Source organism: Lepidochelys kempii, chromosome 17 (genome assembly GCF_965140265.1).
Source record: "Lepidochelys kempii isolate rLepKem1 chromosome 17, rLepKem1.hap2, whole genome shotgun sequence".
NCBI classification, from domain to species: domain Eukaryota; kingdom Metazoa; phylum Chordata; order Testudines; family Cheloniidae; genus Lepidochelys; species Lepidochelys kempii.
The window spans coordinates 25,307,740-25,326,925 of NC_133272.1; the positions used below are offsets into that span (position 1 = coordinate 25,307,740).

General features: G+C 49.4%; 1 protein-coding gene across 5 annotated transcripts in view; it reads right to left on the reverse strand.

The window, feature by feature from the left end:
• The window catches only part of MKS1 (MKS transition zone complex subunit 1), a 64,492-nt gene that overhangs the window by 20,553 nt on the left and 24,753 nt on the right, over positions 1-19,186 (reverse strand). The window lies entirely within an intron of this gene.

Consider the following 19,186-nt stretch of genomic DNA (forward strand, 5'->3'; position numbering starts at 1 on the left):
TCCGTAGCGCATGCCGCAGCTCATGGGGGGGTGGGGTTACAATTCCCGAGGTAGTCCCTGATGGGCCTCTTAATACAGCCTCGTGGTCCGCTAAGGCGGGTAAACAGGGTGCGGACCACCGAAGGGGCGTCTGACAGGCTGGGGTTATTAAATTCATTCCACGCCTTGGGGTGGAGGGGGATGGCAGGGGAAAAATTGCCACTCCTAATGGGTCGCGGCTAGAAAGTGCAAAGACTGCTCCCTGGGGGGAATCTGCGAAAGGCGGAAGGGAAATAACCCCAGGGGCAGCATTAACAGTACAGGAGGTGGGAACTTGGGCAGGGGCAGGGGTGGGGGCAGGGGCAGGGGTAAGGCTCTGGGGTGCAGGAGGCAAGCAGCTAAAGGAAAGTGCCTCCTGAGCAAAGTCAAGGGTTAAGGGGTAAGGGAGGGGGCTCCCAATAATGCTAGGTGCTGGCTCCATGGTGGTCTTAGCGGCCATGGCATCAGGTGGTGGATCGCCTTCTGCAGGGTGCTCACCCGGGAAGGCAATTAGGGGGAGGGAGCATGGGGAAAGGGAGGCTGGGGTAAGGCTGCCCAGCTCGAGGCCAGCCGGCAGCAGATCATCCCCTCCCTGGGTGACCGGGGTCAAATCTAGGGCCTCAATCTCCGCATACACGGGGGAGAGGCCAACTCCTGCCACCCCGGGGGCCTCTCCTCTAGGGCCCGCCTCAACGGCCGCCTCGGGGTCCGCGGGGGGTTCGGGTAGCATCCAGGCAGAAGGGGCGTCCTCAGAAGTCTCGGAGGGGAGGGTCTCCCGTGGAGGGGGGATTCTGCCCTCCAATGCCAGTCCGTCTTCCCCTCCCGACACCAGCGGATGGATCTCGCTCGCGGCCGTGGCGGGAGGCTCGATAGCAGTGCCTCCTTTCCTGGTCTTCCGGGGGGCTTCCGCGTCGGGTGGATGCAGCGGAGCTCGAGCCTTCCGCTTGCCTCGCTTCCCCTGGACTAGGGTCCAGCCCTCCATAGCATCATCTGGGGGTTGGTTAGCAGGGGTCGTGTCGGGGGGCGGAGGCGATGGTTTAGGGGTTCGGGGAGGTAGCGGTGGGGCAACATGAGGGGCGGGGGCTTCTCCTTGGGGAGGGCCCTCTCCTATACCCGATAATATCCTTGCCACACCCTCCTCCATGGGCTCTGTTGGGTTGGTACTAGCAAGGGTGGAAACCCCTTGCTCGCCTGGGCATTGTAGGGAAGGTATCTCTTGGGCCCGGACGGGAGCAGCGATGGGTCGAGTAGGAGGAGGGTTGGATTTAGGTGCTGGGCAGCCAGGGGCGTTGGCAGCGACGGGGCCGATGTCCTGCCGGGTCTCGGGGGTTTCGGGTGCCCCTCCCCCCCGGGCCAAAGGGTAGTCTCTGCGGACATGCCCTACTGAACGGCAGAGGTAGCACCGGGCCTCTCCGGTAGAATAAAAGACCCGATAGCGGGCTCCCTCATAGGGGACTAGAAAGGACCCCTCAAGCACCTCTCCGTCACGCGCCCCTGCCGGTGGTAGAAGCTGCACTTGACGGCGGAACGAAAAAATGTGACGGAGGGTGGGGTCCTTGCAGCCCAACGGGAGAGGGCTGATGACAGAAACAAGTTTCCCGAGGGTGGAAAGAGCGGGTAACAGGGCAGCATTGAGTAAGAAGGGAGGAACGGAGGTAAGGACGAGGCGAACGCCCAGGTCTTCTAACGGTTCTAGGGGGACAAACACCCCCCCACCGTCAGGCCCCTCTCCACCGCCTCCTGGGTGGCATCCTCCGAGGCTAAGAAGAAAACGACCTTCCCATACATCTTGGAGGCCGCCACAATAGCCGTGGGTCCTACCACCTTCGCCAGCGCCTGCACGTAGGTCTCCACGTGGGGCGAGGCGGGCACCAGGAGGCAACGGACGCCGTGCTTCCTGGTCAAGGCGGGGAAAGGGCCTCGGCCACTGGTGATGGTGGCAGAGGCGGGGCGGGGCGAGATGACGAGGCGGCGGGCAGAGGGGAGCCCGCTGCCGCCCGGGCATACGTCCTGGGGGCCGGGGGAGGGACAATCGCAGAGCTGGTGGAGGGAAACGCTGGGAGGGGCGCCACGGTTGATGACGAGGCCGCAGCGGTGGGGGCAGCCCCTGCCATGGAGGGCTCAGTGGTTTTAGTGGGGCCCTTTCCTTTCCACCCGCCCTGGCCCTTCCGGTGAACCGGGGGGGGGTTCCTAGAATCTGGGGGGGCAGTGGGTGCAGCAGCAGCAGCAGCAATCACCCCGGTGCCTCCTGCTGCCGGTGCCCCAGCAGGGGGGGTGGCAAGTACCTTAACAATAGTAGTAGGGGGGGGGACCTTGGGGGTCAGGCAGGGGTGGTGGTGGGGAAGGGACAACTAATTTCATTAAAGCAGTCTCGCCCCTCTCGTTCCCCGCCATTGTGAGCAGGGAGAGACAGGGAGACACGGGAAGGAGGAGGGGGGAGGGGAGAAAGCGGAATAGCCCCTCCTTCCGCTAGGCTGCGGACAGGAAGGGGAAAAATGCTGAGGGGGGGGGCTGGGAGGAGGGGGGGGGGGAACAAAATCGGGGTCCAGTAATAGGGGCAAGTTGTGGGATAAGCAATCCGGGGGGGGGGTGCAGACCCACACACGTTTGTCCAAAGAGTCTCGGTTGGTCGGCTGTTAGGTCCGGTCCGGAAGGCAAAGTTCAAAGCGAACAGCTGGATCCGAAGGGAGATGGCAGATTGCCAGCAGGGACAGACGGCGGGGGGGCCGTGACAGTTGTAATAACGATGGGGGGGTAGGGGCACCGATGGATCGGGGGTGGGGGTCTCCACGCCACACCCCCTGTGCCGCCACAAACGCAAGTAATCACAGTCAAACTCCCCCCCACGAGAGTATAATTCAGAAAATTACTCAATCTTACGGCCCTCGTCACGATGATTTATATTATTTCTTCTGTCTGCTGAAATCTTCTTCTCCGGCTGTGTTGGCTGTGTTCCAAGGCTTCCGGCATGTTAAGAATGTTGTAAGGTCCGAGCTGCTGGCAAAACGGCTGGGTCTGGGGGTTTCCACTCCCCCCTCCGGACAGCAAAATCGGCAATCTTCCCCCCCTCCTCCGGGGGCTCAGCTGAGGCAAATAGCTGCGCCCGAAAGCAGGCGTGGGGGGGGATGGCTGGCGAAGGACGTAGATGGAAAAAAAACACAAAAAATGAAAAGAAAACAAAAAAAAGCGTCTGGCCCGGTCGGGGGGGGGGGGGGGGACTAAGGCAGGTGCAAAAAGTAAGAAAAATCCGGGCCAGGGGGCTTTAGGAAAGAATAGAAAGCAGATAGCTGAGGAGCAAGCAAAAGACGTTCCGTTTCCTAACAGGGAAGGTTCCAGAACAATCAGGAACCTTCTGGAGACAATTAAGGCAGGCTAATCAGGACACCTGGGTTTTAAAAAGGAGCTCACTTCAGTTTGTGGTGTGCATGTGAGGAGCTGGGAGCAAGAGGCACTAGGAGCTGAGAGTGAGAACGCGGACTGTTGGAGGACTGAGGAGTACAAGCATTATCAGACACCAGGAGGAAGGTCCTATGGCAAGGATAAAGAAGGGGTTGGGAGGAGGCCATGGGGAAGTAGCCCAGGGAGTTGTAGCTGTCGCACAGCTGTTCCAGGAGGCACTCTAGACAGCTGCATTCCACAGGGCCCTGGGCTGGAACCCGGAGTAGAGGACGGGCCCGGGTTCCCCCCAAACCTCCCAACTCCTGGTCAGACACAGGAGGAGTCGACCTGGACTGTGGGTTCAGAAAAATGGCCAAGCTGAGGGCTGCTGTGAAGCTCCAAGGCGAGCAAATGCGCCAATAAGTGCAAGACCCACCAAGGTAGAGCAGGAACTTTGTCACACTGGATACAGTTCCCCATTTGTGGGGCCGGCATGCTTTGTCGTTAGGTATATCACTTTGCAGTTGGTGCTGTTAAAACATGGTTCTAGACTATTCTCAGTGGTAGGAGAGGACAGGACAAGGAGTAATGGTCTCAAGTTGCAGTGGGGGAGGTTTAGGTTGGATATTAGGAAAAACGTTTTCACTAGGAGGGTGGTGAAACACTGGAATGCATTGCCTAGGGAGGTGGTGGAATCTCCTTCCTTAGAAGTTTTTAAGGTCAGGCTTGACAAAGCCCTGGCTGGGATGATTTAATTGGGGATGGGTCCTGCTTTTGAGCAGGGGGTTGGACTAAATGACCTCCTGAGGTCTCTTCCAACCCTGATATTCTATGATTCTATGTTTTGTTTGAATGGGTCCAGCTTACCAATATGGGTCCACTTCACTCTGTATGACTGCCCTGTCATCGTTATATACCACTTTGCCATCCATCAATGGTATCAACAGTTATTTTATATTTTCTTCCAGTTCAGATAAAAATCATTACAAAAAATTAGTTCTTGAGAGCATCTTCAGACCCCTAGTACCAAGAACTTGGTCCCCACAGCACAGTAGGAAAAGGCCATCCAGCCCTGCTCTTACATAGGGGCTAAGCATAGAACAAACAGATGCTCAGGAGCTGTCTTACCCATAGGCTCTGAACAACATGTGGGGTCAGCAGCTTATAGATGCACTACAGACCTGTAGACTAGACAGGTCCCAACTATGAGTGTAAAATGGGAATAATGAAACCTTGATTTTCTCTATTTTATAGTTGGGGAAACTGAGGCACCCAGCGGTAAATAGACCTGCTCATGGTCACAAAGGCAGGAATAGAAAATGGCAGGTTTTCTGATTGCCAGTCCTGGGCCCTCACCCTGGTTACCCTGGCCTCTCTGCTCTAACTTTAGTCACAGCCCAAAGAAATGTTTTCTTCTCTATGTCCCTTAACTCCACACCGCTGCAGAAGAGATTCTCTGCTGGCCAGCTGGCTCTAATGCAGCAGGTGTCTTTCTGAAAGATGTGCTCTGGCTCTCTGACATGTTATGGGTTCGATGGAGGAACCACTCGGTGACATTCTACGACCAGTGTTGTTCAGGAGGTCAGACTAGATGGGCATAATGGTCCTTTCTGACCTTAAAGTTGATGAATCTATACATTTCTCTGCTGCTAGGAAGAAAACTCCGGACATATTTTCTCTCATTCAGTATTAGTTGGAATAATTTAAATCCAGTCTAAAGCATTTCCTTTTCAATTGTGTCTTCAGCCACTTTGATCTCAAACGGTTACTGTTAGACTGAAGCTTTCCAGTTTCAGATGTCCCAGGGTGAGATGGCCATTAAAGGGGCTGGAGTTCAACTGCCCTATCCCAGGTTATGTCAACTCCCCAGGTGAAGGGAATAAGTCTAGGGGTCACATGACAAGGAGCAGCATGTGACTAGGACCCAGGCCTGCTGCAGATATAAGGGCAGCCTGCGCTCAGCCAGGAGAGAGACCCCAACAGGACCAGTCTTGGGAGGGGCTTGGATAGTCCTTTAAAGGTCAGGGGAAAGTCAGGAAGGGGCCAGGCTGAGCACATAGGACAAGGACCTAGTTGAGAAAGACAGGACACTTTAGGTGATGGGGCAGACAGTCCAGTTGGTTTAGGCTCCGAGGTCCAGACACCCACAGGTGAAGGTGATTGTTGGGACATATGTCCTACTTCCCTAGGGTAGATTTTGTAGTGGAGAAAACAGATACTCCAAGGGGAAGTGAGTTAACCACCAAGGTCACCCAGTGAGTTTGTATTACAGTACATGCTCACAAGGGGGCTGAATTAAGAGATCACAGCCAACCTTAAATCTGGCATTTCCTAACTTCTGAGTCATCAAACCTGCAACCTTAATGAAATTCTTTTAATTCAGGTTGTGTGTAATATCCTAGGTTTGCAAAAAACAAACAAACAAATTCCATCACATGGCATTGTATTGCCATACATGGGTCATCACCAGGGCTGGAGCCTTTTGATCTGTTCCACATATGAGCCTCTATTATGGTGTTTTTAAAATAGTTTCCATGCAGCTTGCAGGCATTTCACTCTTTTGACTGTTCCTTTTAATTTCCATTTAAGTAGCTTCCTCATTTTTATATAGGTTTCCAGAGTAGCAGCCGTGTTAGTCTGTATTCGCAAAAAGGAAAGGAGGACTTGTGGCACCTTAGAGACTAAACAATTTATCTGAGCATGAGCTTTCGTGAGCTACAGCTCACTTCATCGGATGCATTCAGTGGTAAATACAGTGAGGAAATTTATATACACACAGAACATGAAAAAATGGGTCATGTTTTCATGTTGTGTGTGTATATAAATCTCCTCACTGTATTTTCCCAATGCATTTAATGAAGTGAGCTGTAGCTCATGAAAGCTTATGCTCAAATAAATTGGTTAGTCTCTAAGGTGCCACTAGTACTCCTTTTCTTGTTCCTGAGTTAGTGGTTCTGTTGTGTGGCGTGTGGTTGCTGGTGAGTATTTGCTTCAGGCTGGGGGGCTGTCTGTAACCAAGGACTGGCCTGTCTCCCAAGATCTGTGAGAGTGATGGGTCGTCCTTCAGGATAGGCTGTAGATTCTTGATGATGCGTTGGAGAGGTTTTAGTTGGGGGCTGAAGGTAACGGCTAGTGGTGTTCTGTTATTTTCTTTGTTGGGCCTGTCCTGTAGTAGGTGACTTCTGGGAACTCTTCTGGCTCTGTCAATCTGTTTCTTCACTTCAGTAGGTGGGTATTGTAGTTGTAAGAATGCTTGATAGAGATCTTGTAAGGTGTTTGTCTCTGTCTGAGGGGTTGGAGCAAATGCGGTTGTATCGCAGAGCTTGGCTGTAGATGATGGATCGTGTGGTGTGGTCTGGGTGAAAGCTGGAGGCATGTAGGTCGGAATAGAGGTCAGTAGGTTTCCGGTATAGGGTGGTGTTTATGTGACCATTGCTTATTAGCACTGTAGTGTCCAGAAAGTGGATCTCTTGTGTGGACTGGTCCAGGCTGAGGTTGATGGTGGGATGGAAATTGTTGAAATCATGGTGGAATTCCTCAAGGGCTTCTTTTCCATGGGTCCAGATGATGACGATGTCATCAATGTAGTGCAAATAGAGGAGGGGCATTAGGGGACAAGAGTTGAGGAAGCGTTGTTCTAAGTCAGCCATAAAAAAGTTGGCATACTGTGGGGCCATGCGGGTACCCATAGCAGTGCCACTGATTTGAAGGTATACATTGTCCCCAAATGTGAAATAGTTACAGGTGAGGACAAAGTCACAAAGTTCAGCTACCAGGTTTGCCATGACATTATCGGGGATACTGTTCCTGACGGCTTGTAGTCCATCTTTGTGTGGAATGTTGGTGTAGAGGGCTTCTACATCCATAGTGGCCAGGATGGTGTTTTCAGGAAGATCACCAATGGATTGTAGTTTCCTCAGGAAGTCAGTGGTGTCTTGAAGATAGCTGGGAGTGCTGGTAGCGTAGGGCCTGAGGAGGGAGTCTACATAGCCAGACAATCCTGCTGTCAGGGTGCCAATGCCTGAGATGATGGGGCATCCAGGATTTCCAGGTTTATGGATCTTGGGTAGCAGATAGAATACCCCTGGTCAGGGTTATAGGGGTGTGTCTGTGAGGATTTGTTCTTGTGCTTTTTCAGGGAGTTTCTTGAGCAAATGGTGTAGTTTCTTTTGGTAACCCTCAGTGGGATCAGAGGGTAATGGCTTGTAGAAAGTGGTGTTGGAGAGCTGCCGAGCAGCCTCTTGTTCATATTCTGACCTATTCATGATGACGACAGCACCTCCTTTGTCAGCCTTTTTTGATTATGATGTCAGAGTTGTTATATAGTTCCCCTTTTTGAAGGTAAATGCTACTGTGATGGTATTCCCCCCCCCCCAAAAGATGGTGAGTTTAATTACATTATTGTAATTACTATTACTGAGTGGTTCAGTTACATTCATCTCCTATACTCCAGTTAGGACTGAATCAAGAATTGCTTCTCCCCTCGTCGGTCCAGGACTAGCTGCTCCAAGTTTGAGGTTCTCATTTGTAGTGAGATATGTTTATTTATATTTTAATTTTAAGTATTTTTTACCTTTCCTACTATGAAACAGTATATTTTCATGAGAAAGGAGTATGCTTTCTGTTTACAAGGTAACCACAAACTCTCTAAAGAGAAATAAATTAAAAAGCACCAGTAAGTTAGTATTATACTACTATTGTTTTCATTAATAGACCAAATCCTTCTGTCTTCACCATAGGCAAAACTTCCAGTGAATATCATATTAAATATTTAAAGATATTAGCCATAGTTAAGCTCTAATTAGTTTTGAATTACAAGCCAAATTCTTCAAAACTATGGTCCATTTCTACTGATTTTGTTCGCAGCACATATATGTACATGAGGGCAGAAGTTGGCTCCAAATTTATTTTGAAAGGAAAGTAAAGCTAATAATAGCTAGATGAAACAAAAAGTTGAGGTGCCTGTATTTATTTTGGGCATATGGGTAGTGAGTTCTGAGGACAGGATTGAATCAGAGTGTAGGGCTTTGGTTACTAGAACCACCTGTTTATTGATGGTCACTAACAGCAACATGCAATTAAATAGCCAATCAGACTTCTGAGTTTTACTGAGGCCCAATTTTCACAGGTAGGGACCTTAATGAAATGTCCAAATTCCACATTTGGATGCTGAAATAGGTGCTAAGGTGCATAAAGTGAGCAGCATTACATAGTCAGTGGGACAGAAGTAGAGCTGCTGTGTAATTATTTATTAATACTTTATATTGACTGGGTTATCAGGATGGTCACTCTATGGATACGCTGGGTCAGTTTAATAGTGGGATGTGACACTGTATGGAACATGTGGGACACTTTAGAATATTGTTGATACCATATTATAAAATTGCAAGGAATCTGACTAGATATGCCACGTGTGGTGTTTGTGAGATGTTACAATTTGCCAAATATGGTAATCTTGCATATATGTTTGTATCATCTTTGTATTATGAGTTAGACGAGTAGGATCACAGAATATCAGGGTTGGAAGGGACCTCAAGAGGTCATCTAGTCTAACCCCCTGCTCAAAGCAGGACCAATCCACAATTAAATCATCCCAGCCAGGGCTTTGTCAAGCCTGATATATCTGTATTTCCAAACTTGTGTTGTGTTTCTGGGTGATGGCCCATTAAGGGTCATCAATTGTACAATGAACCCATTGAAAGGAACCAGGGAAGACACCTTATGAGTCAGCAAGGCATGTGGTATGCCTGTGGACAGAGAATCATAGAATTATAGAATATCAGGGTTGGAAAGGACCTCAGGAGGTCATCTAGTCCAACCCCCTGCTCAAAAGCAGGACCCATACCCAATTAAATCATCCCAGCCAGGGCTTTGTCAAGCCTGACCTTAAAAACTTCTAAGGAAGGAGATTCCACCACCTCCCTAGGCAACGCATTCCAGTGTTTCACCACCCTCCTAGTGAAAAAGTTTTTCCTAATATCCAACCTAAACCTCCCCCACTGCAACTTGAGACCATTACTCCTTGTCCTGTCCTCTTCTAGCACTGAGGATAGTCTAGAACCATCCTCTCTGGAACCACCTCTCAGGTAGTTGAAAGCAGCTATCAAATCCCCCCTCATTCTTCTCTTCTGCAGACTAAACAATCCCAGTTCCCTCAGCCTCTCCTCATAAGTCATGTGTTCCAGACCCCTAATCATTTTTGTTGCCCTTTGCTGGACTCTTTCCAATTTATCCACATCCTTCTTGTAGTGTGGGGCCTAAAACTGGACACAGTTCTCCAGATGAGGCCTCACCAATGTCGAATAGAGGGGGACGATTACGTCCCTCGATCTGCTCGCTATGCCCCTACTTATACATCCCAAAATGCCATTGGCCTTCTTGGCAACAAGGACACACTGCTGGCTCATATCCAGCTTCTTGTCCACTGTCACCCCTAGGTCCTTTTCTGCAGAACGGCTGCCTAGCCATTCGGTCCCTAGTCTGTAGCTGTGCATTGGGTTCTTCTGTCCTAAGTGCAGGACCCTGCACTTATCCTTATTGAACCTCATCAGATTTCTTTTGGGCCAATCCTCCAATTTGTCTAGGTCCCTCTGGATCCTATCCCTGCCCTCCAGCGTATCTAGCACTCCTCCCAGTTTAGTATCATCTGCAAATTTGCTGAGAGTGCAATCCACACCATCCTCCAGATCATTTATGAAGATATTGAACAAAACCGGCCCCAGGACCGACCCCTGGGGCACTCCACTTGACACCGGCTGCCAACTAGACATGGAGCCATTGATCACTACCCGTTGAGCCCGACAATCTAGCAAACTTTCTACCCACCTTATAGTGCATTCATCCAGCCCATACTTCTTTAACTTGCTGACAAGAATACTGTGGGAGACCATGTCAAAAGCTTTGCTAAAGTCAAGAAACAATACATCCACTGCTTTCCCTTCATCCACAGAACCAGTAATCTCATCATAGAAGACGATTAGATTAGTCAGGCATGACCTTCCCTTGGTGAATCCATGCTGACTGTTCCTGATCACTTTCCTCTCATGTAAGTGCTTCAGGATTGATTCTTTGAGGATCTGCTCCATGATTTTTCCGGGGACTGAAGTGAGGCTGACTGGCCTGTAGTTCCCAGGATCCTCCTTCTTCCCTTTTTTAAAGATTGGCACTACATTAGCCTTTTTCCAGTCATCCGGGACTTCCCCCATTCGCCACGAGTTTTCAAAGATAACGGCCAATGGCTCTGCAATCACAGCCGCCAATTCCTTTAGCACTCTCAGATGCAACTCGTCGGGCCCCATGGACTTGTGCATGTCCAGCTTTTCTAAATAGTCCCTAACCACCTCTTTCTCTACAGAGGGCTGGCCATCTCTTCCCCATGTTGTGATGCCCAGCGCAGCAGTCTGGGAGCTGACCTTGTTAGTGAAGACAGAGGCAAAAAAAGCATTGAGTACATTAGCTTTTTCCACATCCTCTGTCACTAGGTTGCCTCCCTCATTCATTAAGGGGCCCACACTTTCCTTGGCTTTCTTCTTGTTGCCAACATACCTGAAGAAACCCTTCTTGTTACTCTTAACATCTCTTGCTAGCTGCAGCTCCAGGTGCGATTTGTAAGCTTCTTGTAAGCTTCTTTTTTATGTTTAAGATCCGCTAGGATTTCACCGTTAAGCCAAGCTGGTCGCCTGCCATATTTACTGTTCTTTCGACACATCGGGATGGTTTGTCCCTGTAACCTCAACAGGGATTCCTTGAAATACAGCCAGCTCTCCTGGACTCCTTTCCCCTTCATGTTAGTCCCCCAGGGGATCCTACCCATCCGTTCCCTGAGGGAGTCGAAGTCTGCTTTCCTGAAGTCCAGGGTCCATATCCTGCTGCTTACCTTTCTTCCCTGTGTCAGGATCCTGAACTCAACCAACTCATGGTCACTGCCTCCCAGATTCCCATCCACTTTTGCTTCCCCCACTAATTCTTCCCGGTTTGTGAGTAGCAGGTCAAGAAAAGCTCCCCCCTAGTTGGCTCCTCTAGCACTTGCACCAGGAAATTGTCCCCTATGCTTTCCAAAAATTTCCTGGATTGTCTATGCACCGCTGTATTGCTCTCCCAGCAGATATCAGGAAAATTAAAGTCACCCATGAGAACCAGGGCATGCGATCTAGTAGTTTCTGCGAGCTGCCAGAAGAAAGCCTCATCCACCTCATCCCCCTGGTCCGGTGGTCTATAGCAGACTCCCACCACTACATCAGAGAATTCTAAGGCTTTCATGCCATGTGCTGGGCAGCTTGTGTTTGGGACAAAGCTGCATGGCAAAAGACTATAAAAGGCAGCTGCATCGTCTCCATTTGTCTTCAATCCTGCTTCTTACCTCTGGAGTAACTTTTCTACAAACCAAGCTCTGAACAAAGGACTGACTGACCCATCCAAGCTGTGGATGTGTTCCAGAGGGACTTTCAAGCCAGCAAACTCACCAATACTGCTAAGAATCTGATATAAGGACATATGTATGTATGTGAATGCTTTACCATTTAACAACCCTCTTCTTGTTCTCTTTTTTTTCTTTGTAATAAACCTTTCATTTTAGACACTAAAGGATTGGCTGGCAGAGTGGTATTTAGGGTAAGATCCAAACTAACATTGACCTGGTAACATGGCTGATCCTTTGGAGTCAGAAGAACTTTTTGTATAGTGAGCAAAGTTTTCAAATAACCTCTCACTGTACTGGACCTATGTGCTGAGTGGGGGCCAGAGACTGGAATGCAATGAAGGGGACTGTGTGATTCCTTTTTCTTTTTCTTTTTTTGGGGGGGGGCGGCAGCTTCTTGATAACCAGTGTGGGGAATCACAGTTTGTGACTGGTTTCAGAGTAACAGCCGTGTTAGTCTGTATTCGCAAAAAGAAAAGGAGGACTTGTGGTACCTTAGAGACTAACCAATTTATCTGAGCATGAGCTTTCGTGAGCTACAGCTCACTTCATCGGATGCATACCGTGGAAACTGCAGCAGACTTTATATACACACAGAGAATATGAAACAATACCTCCTCCCACCCCACTGTCCTGCTGGTAATAGCTTATCTAAAGTGATCATCAGGTTGGGCCATTTGTAACATTTTTTGTAACTTAAAGTTTTGCCTAGAGGGGTTCTCTATGTTTTTGAATCTAATTACCCTGTAAGATATCTACCATCCTGATTTTACAGGGGGGATTTCTTTATTTCTATTTACTTCTATTTTTATTAAAAGTCTTCTTGTAAGAAAACTGAATGGTTTTTCATTGTTCTCAGATCCAAGGGTTTGGGTCTGTGGTCACCTATGCAAATTGGTGAGGCTTTTTATCCAACATTTCCCAGGAAAGGGGGAGTGCAATTGTTGGGAGGATTGTTCATTGTTCTTAAGATCTAAGGGTCTGGGTCTGTAGTCACCTAGGCAAATTGGTGAGGCTTTTTACCAAACCTTGTCCAGGAAGTGGGGTGCAAGGTTTTGGGAAGTATTTTGGGGGGAAGGACGCGTCCAAACAGCTCTTTCCCAGTAACTAGTATTAGTTTGGTGGTGGTAGGGGCCAGTCCAAGGACAACGGGTGGAATATTTTGTACCTTGGGGAAGTTTTGACCTAAGCTGGTAAAGATAAGCTTAGGAGGTTTTTCATGCAGGTCCCCACATCTGTACCCTAGAGTTCAGAGTGGGGGAGGAACCTTGACATGGTTGAAAAGTTTAAGAGTTGAAGAGACATGGTGACTGGTTGAAGAGTTTAACTTCAGTGTTAACCACCAGTTTTGGGAGTGTCTCCTCTCCCTTTTGCAGCCTTCCCTGACCATGGCATTTCCAGTGAGGGCTGCCCCAGGCACCCCAGGTCACATGGGACATAAGGAAAAATAAGCAGGAAGGGAAGAAGAGTGTCTCACGATAAGATGAAAAGGAGTACTTGTGGCACCTTAGAGACTAACCAATTTATTTGAGCATAAGCTTTCGTGAGCTACATCTCAGCATCCGATGAAGTGAGCTGTAGCTCACGAAAGCTTATGCTCAAATAAATTGGTTAGTCTCTAAGGTGCCACAAGTACTCCTTTTCTTTTTGCGAATACAGACTAACATGGCTGCTACTCTGAAACCTGTCAAGATAAGATGCCCCTCAGCAAACACTTGAGGGTTGTTACAAGACAGTGGCAGAGCCATTGGCTCCGAGGAGTCTGGCTTAACTTCCTGAAGGACCTACCAAACTGGTTTAGAGAAGCAGGGCTGGAGTTTGGGAAATTACAGGAACAAAGAAACTTGCTGGATAAAAAGGGACTCTTTCTAGGAGGCTATTTGGGAAAACCAGACTAATGCAGGCACCTCCTGGGGTGGCTGAAGAAGATTGGCTTGTGTAGGCCTCCATCATACAAGATTAGGGTTGGAAGAGATCTCAGGAGGTCATCTAGTCCAACCCCCTGCTCAAAGCAGGACCAACCCCAACCATGGCTTTGTCAAGCCGGGTCTTAAAAACCTCTAAGGATGGAGTTCCACCATCTCCCTAGGGAACCCATTTCAGTGCTTCACCATCCTCCTAGTGAAATAGTGTTTCCTAATATCCAACCTAGACCCCACCCCCCACTGTAACTTGAGACCATTACTCCTTGTTCTGTCATCTGCCACCACTGAGAACAGCCAAGCTCCATCCTCTTTGGAACCCGCCTCCTTGTAGTTGAAGGCTATCATCAAATCCCCCCTCACTTGTCTCTTCTGCAGACTAAACAAGTCCAGTTCCCTCAGCTTCTCTTCATAAGTCATGTGCCCTAGCCCCCTAATCATTTTCATTGCCCTCCACTGGACTCTCTCCAGTTTGTTCACATCTTTTCTGTAGTGGGGGGCCCAAAACTGGATGCAATACTCCAGATGTGGCCTCACCAGTGCCAAATAGAGGGGAATAATCACAGGCTGGACATGCATGTAAGACTGTTATTCTAAAACCTCTCTTCTCTTAGTCTTTGTCCTTATGGATAAAATAAGTAACACTTTTATTTTAAGAAGGCTGTCTGGTAACTGTGACACAGTTACCAAGTCTCATGAGATAAATAGGTTACCCTGCCTTTCAAAAACAAGCCCAAGCTGCCCAAAAACAACCAGCTTGGTAAGAGGTGACTTGAGCTCACCCCGGGCCAGTCGGCCACCTGCAGGCTCCTGGCTGGTTCCCCTCCACCTCTTCTCATATCTGCTCCATCACCTCCCCCCAGGTTCCCAACCGCCCACCCCTCACATCTCTCAACCCTCCCCCATCCACTGCTCACACATCTCCGGCCCCTCCTGCCAGGTTCCCAACCGCCCACCCCTCACATCTCTCAACCCTCCCCCATCCACTGCTCACACATCTCCGGCCCCTCCTGCCAGGTTCCCAACCGCCCACCCCTCTCCAGGCCCTCCATCCAGGCTCCCCCATCCACTGCTCACACATATGTGGCCCCTCCCCCCAACTGCCCACCGCTGGCTCACTCCTTTCTCTGCTTCCCCACCACCACCACCACCCTAGGAGCGCTAAGTAAACACATGGCCTGCAGATAAAGCACTATGGTTTTAATTTAAAAGACAGGGTGTGTGTGTGTGTGTGGGGGGAGTAAACTGGCCCCTTCTAGTTGAATTTAGAAACCTGCCAAAGGCACTAATCAGATTAGGTTCCTTTGAAACAAATGGTTATGAAAGGACTAAACCTCCCATGGTTTAGCAGAAAGGGAACTCTGAGCCTTCCTCTGCACCACATGTAGTCCTCCCCTCGCAGCTGCTAAGGCATCAACAGCATGCCAGGCTCTTTAGAAGGGTAATAAGATCCGGTCCTGTAGGTTTACAGGAGGTAGGCAACATACCACTGCAGGGAGATGGAAAGAAAGGCAAGAGAAAGCCACATACCTGAACATCAAAGTAAGGCGCAGTGTCGGGTTAGTTCCCTAATTTTTTTTTTTTTTTAAACCATGCGTTGGGAGGGAAGTCAAAGGAATGGTGGGAAGATTAGGGTTTGAAGGAAGACAAGCTTATTAAAGTAGGGCATGGAAGAGAGAGTGGGTACATGGCAGCTTGGTGCTGAAAGGGGGATCCAAAGAGCCTGGAGTAAGAATTGGGGCTGCTCCTTCTCCTCCCACCCCTCCCCCAAAAATCTCTATGGCTCCTGAGGGGTAGGAGACAAGTGCCTGCAATCTGTCCAGTGTCCCGTGGAGCACCTGGCACCTGCCTGTCTTACCCCATGGAATGGAAGCTGCTTGTTGCTGGTTCTCATACAGCGCCTTGCATAATGGGGCCCCTGACTGGGGCCCCTAGGTCCACCCTAACACAGCTTATGACAGCCAGGGCTCAGCAGTTCTGGTCTCACTCCTCGGTGTCCCTTGGCAGGCCAAGGAAAGGGTTTGGATGCAGAGTTCAGATAATAGGCAGAGACCCTGGCCGCCAGGGAGGCCCCCCTACTGCTGAATGGCTCCCATGGCAGCACAGAGAGCCCCTAGCTGTGAGTGGAGCCATGACAGCCAAGATGCAGAGAGCTCCCTGTGCTGCTGCCTCTCAATTATCTCAATGAAATCCATGTCCCCTCTGGTGTTGTCTGGACTGGTGATCTGAGAGATCACGCCAATCCTTGACCCTGGGAGCCAGCCTGACCTTGCTTTGCTGTGAGAACCCCCACCCCTGGGCTGTTCATGCTCAGCCTCTGGCATGTCAGCTGCTCCTTGGATTGTGCAACCGAATGACACTAGCCAATATCTCCAGTCCCAGACACAACCCTAGGAACCTCCATCTTGCAGTGTCCCGTTATGCCCGTTGGACGCTGCAAGCTTATATGGAGTTAATCAATTTAACAAAGAAATTGATATGTACCAGGCTTGTTATCCCAAGGGGAGCCTCTGGCATGGCCTCACACAGGTGAGTCACTGCATTGTAGCTCCCTTGCTGGACAATGGCTGTTGATGGGTTGTTTCACACCCCACCTGGGCATTGGTCACTTTCCTTGCTGTTGCCTCTGGGGAGCTAATATCTGGTTGATTCCCCCAACTTACAGCACGTTTTAGTGACAACCATACTACACAATTCTCAACTTCATATGCATTAATGATACACATCTATGGATAGAGAAATGACTTTCAGCAGATACCTTTCCCCGATACCTTACAAGGCATGCTTTATACACAAGATCACGACTATATGAAAATGAGGAATATGGGGGCTACAGCACGCTCCCCCAAAGGTATAGAATGTCACACCCTGCTATTTGGCTAACTGGGAGAATTCTGCACTTAACTGGCTAATCAATCCTAAGTGAATAGACACCCAAGATAAAGGTCCCTTATATTACTTTGGACAGTAACATAAAAGAACTGATACAGCTGGTGCCAGGGTAGGGCATCCCCTTTCCCAGGTCGCTCCGCAGTGCGGGAGATATGACACTCACCTCCCCCATGCATCTCTGCTGGATGCGCATGGCAGCCATGGACTCTGCCGACAGCAGCACGGAGATGCCCAGCACCAGCTTGAAGCCCATCAACATCCCCCTTCCCCACCTAGCTGCTGAGCATGAGCCCCAGATGGTCAGCATGCACACGCTTCTGCTGCCTGGAGCAGGGCTAGCTGCACAGGCCACCCTTGCCAGCACACCAACAAATAGAGCACAGACTGCATCTAGCCCTCCCCCTCCGACCAAAAGAATAGACACCAGAGAAAGGGATGGGGGTGGCTGGGCCAAGCAGGAGAGGGGGTACTGCTGTTGTGGGAAACAGCACTATTAAATCAAGCCAAGAAGTTGTTTTGCTTATAAACAGGCGTGTTCTCACATACTAGAACTTACACAGCAGGTAACGTGCTCAGTCTGGAACGGTCTCTACCAGTCTGAGACAACTGGAGGCCATCTAAACCAAAATTCTGGCAGGTGGCCACAAACTGCAAGATTCCCAGTTTCTGGGTGCACAGTGAGAGACAGCTGAGGCCTGGTTTGCAAAAGTGCTGAGTGCTCACAGATGAATTCTATTGGGACCATAATTGCTCAACCCCTCCAGCAGTGTGCTATAGAGGAATAAGTACAGGGTTGGGAAGCAGGAGGTCCCAATTTCTAATCTGCACCCACTGAGCATGTGCCATCAGGCCAGTCTATTTGTGTCTCCCCCCGTAAAACAGGGACAATATTCTCCTCATGTATTGCCGGCAAGCTGTGAGGAGAAGTTAATGCAGGTTTGTGAAGCACTCACATCATGATAAGCACCATTGAGGAAACAATTCTGAATTCGGAGAAGGGTTTGGAGGGTGTGCAGGACATACAGTTCAGGGCAACACACTGAATGATAGGGATAAAAATAAAGAATAGCTACCCACTCAGGAAGCACTGTCAATCCTATGCATTGAATGAGGCAGCCTCCTTTACAAAAAATAGGATGTGACTATGTCATTAAAGACTGTAACAGTTACAAGAAGGATTAATTAAAATTGCCCAGGCAACCTTAATTCTCACATTTCCTAACATACAAGTGCTTTATTTTGAAACTTTAATACCTTTAATGTACTTGTTGGTACGTGATATATTTCAAGAGAGAAGACTGGGCTTGTACCATTCTGACGCAGCCCAGGGAGATTACACCCTCCTTGGTTGGCTGCTTTTTGAGAGAACATTTTCTTCCCTCAAGGCTGTTTGGGAATGGAAACCCTCTTCCAGGGTAAAATCTCCAGGTAGATACCAGATTTGGATCTGGAAGCAGAGCTCAGAACCAGGGTTTTTGCACTCTCCACATAAGCTGAACCCACTACTAAGTTTTAGGGCTACCCAGAGCTGGAGCCCACCTTAGAAAACCCAGATGTTCCATTGCCCCAAGGATGTCTTGCACTGGTGATTCCCAATCCTGTCCAAGGCGAAAGCAGAGATGGAGATGGAGAGAGGCCAATCCCTATTTTATAGCCAGCCCATAGGTTGTAGTTCTGTGGCCCATGTGGCATATTTTGCAGAACCTCAGTTTTTTTCTCTCATTTACAAAAAGTTTAACCAGATGGAGCAGTGTCTGCCTGGATTTGTGTGTTCTCCCATTAATCTCATTGCAGAGTTAGCATTAAGGCCTAATTAGGGCCCGTTTCCTTGACTCTTTCACCACTAATCATTTTTGCGGGTGGGATGGGAGTGATGTACAGAGGCACTGGGAGTTCCTGAAGTGAAAGAGGGAAGACAGACACAGGGAAGATGGAAAGAAACAGGTTGATGGTAATTAAGACCAGCAAAGGGCAGAAATAGTGGGATCCCAGAGGGAAGCATGTTTCCACACAGTGACTGATGGGGCACACTCACCTCTCATGAGCAGCTCCAGTCGACTGGCTGTGATCCTGCATTCTTTCCCTTTCCTCCTCCCCCCAGAATCAGCTGTTGCCCTCAACAGGAGAATCTTCAGTGCTTCAGCCCTCCAGCTAAGTCATACAAAGTCTAAAATGGATGGACCCCTTCCAGAGTAACACAGTCCGACAAACGATCGGCCCTATCTGGGGTTTTCAGCCCCATGGCTAGGCCTGTTTAAATTCTAGTCCCTTTCTCAGGCTTTTGGTATCGAGTCTGATCCCCTTCTTGGGCTTAGGCCTCCTTCCTCAGTGGCAGGACCCAGGGATGCCCACTACTCTGGATCTCAACCCAGGGACCCTACAAATAGCAGCTACGTATTATTTTAATAGCTGCTGCAGCATTCCCTGGCTGCTTCCCATTCAGTCCCATCACCGTCTTGCATTCTCTGTCTGTTCCCTGTTTGAGCAGGGTCTCTCCCAGATGTCCTTGTCTGGAGAGCGTCTCTGTCTTTGTCCTGATGTCTCAGGGTCTTCTCTCAGG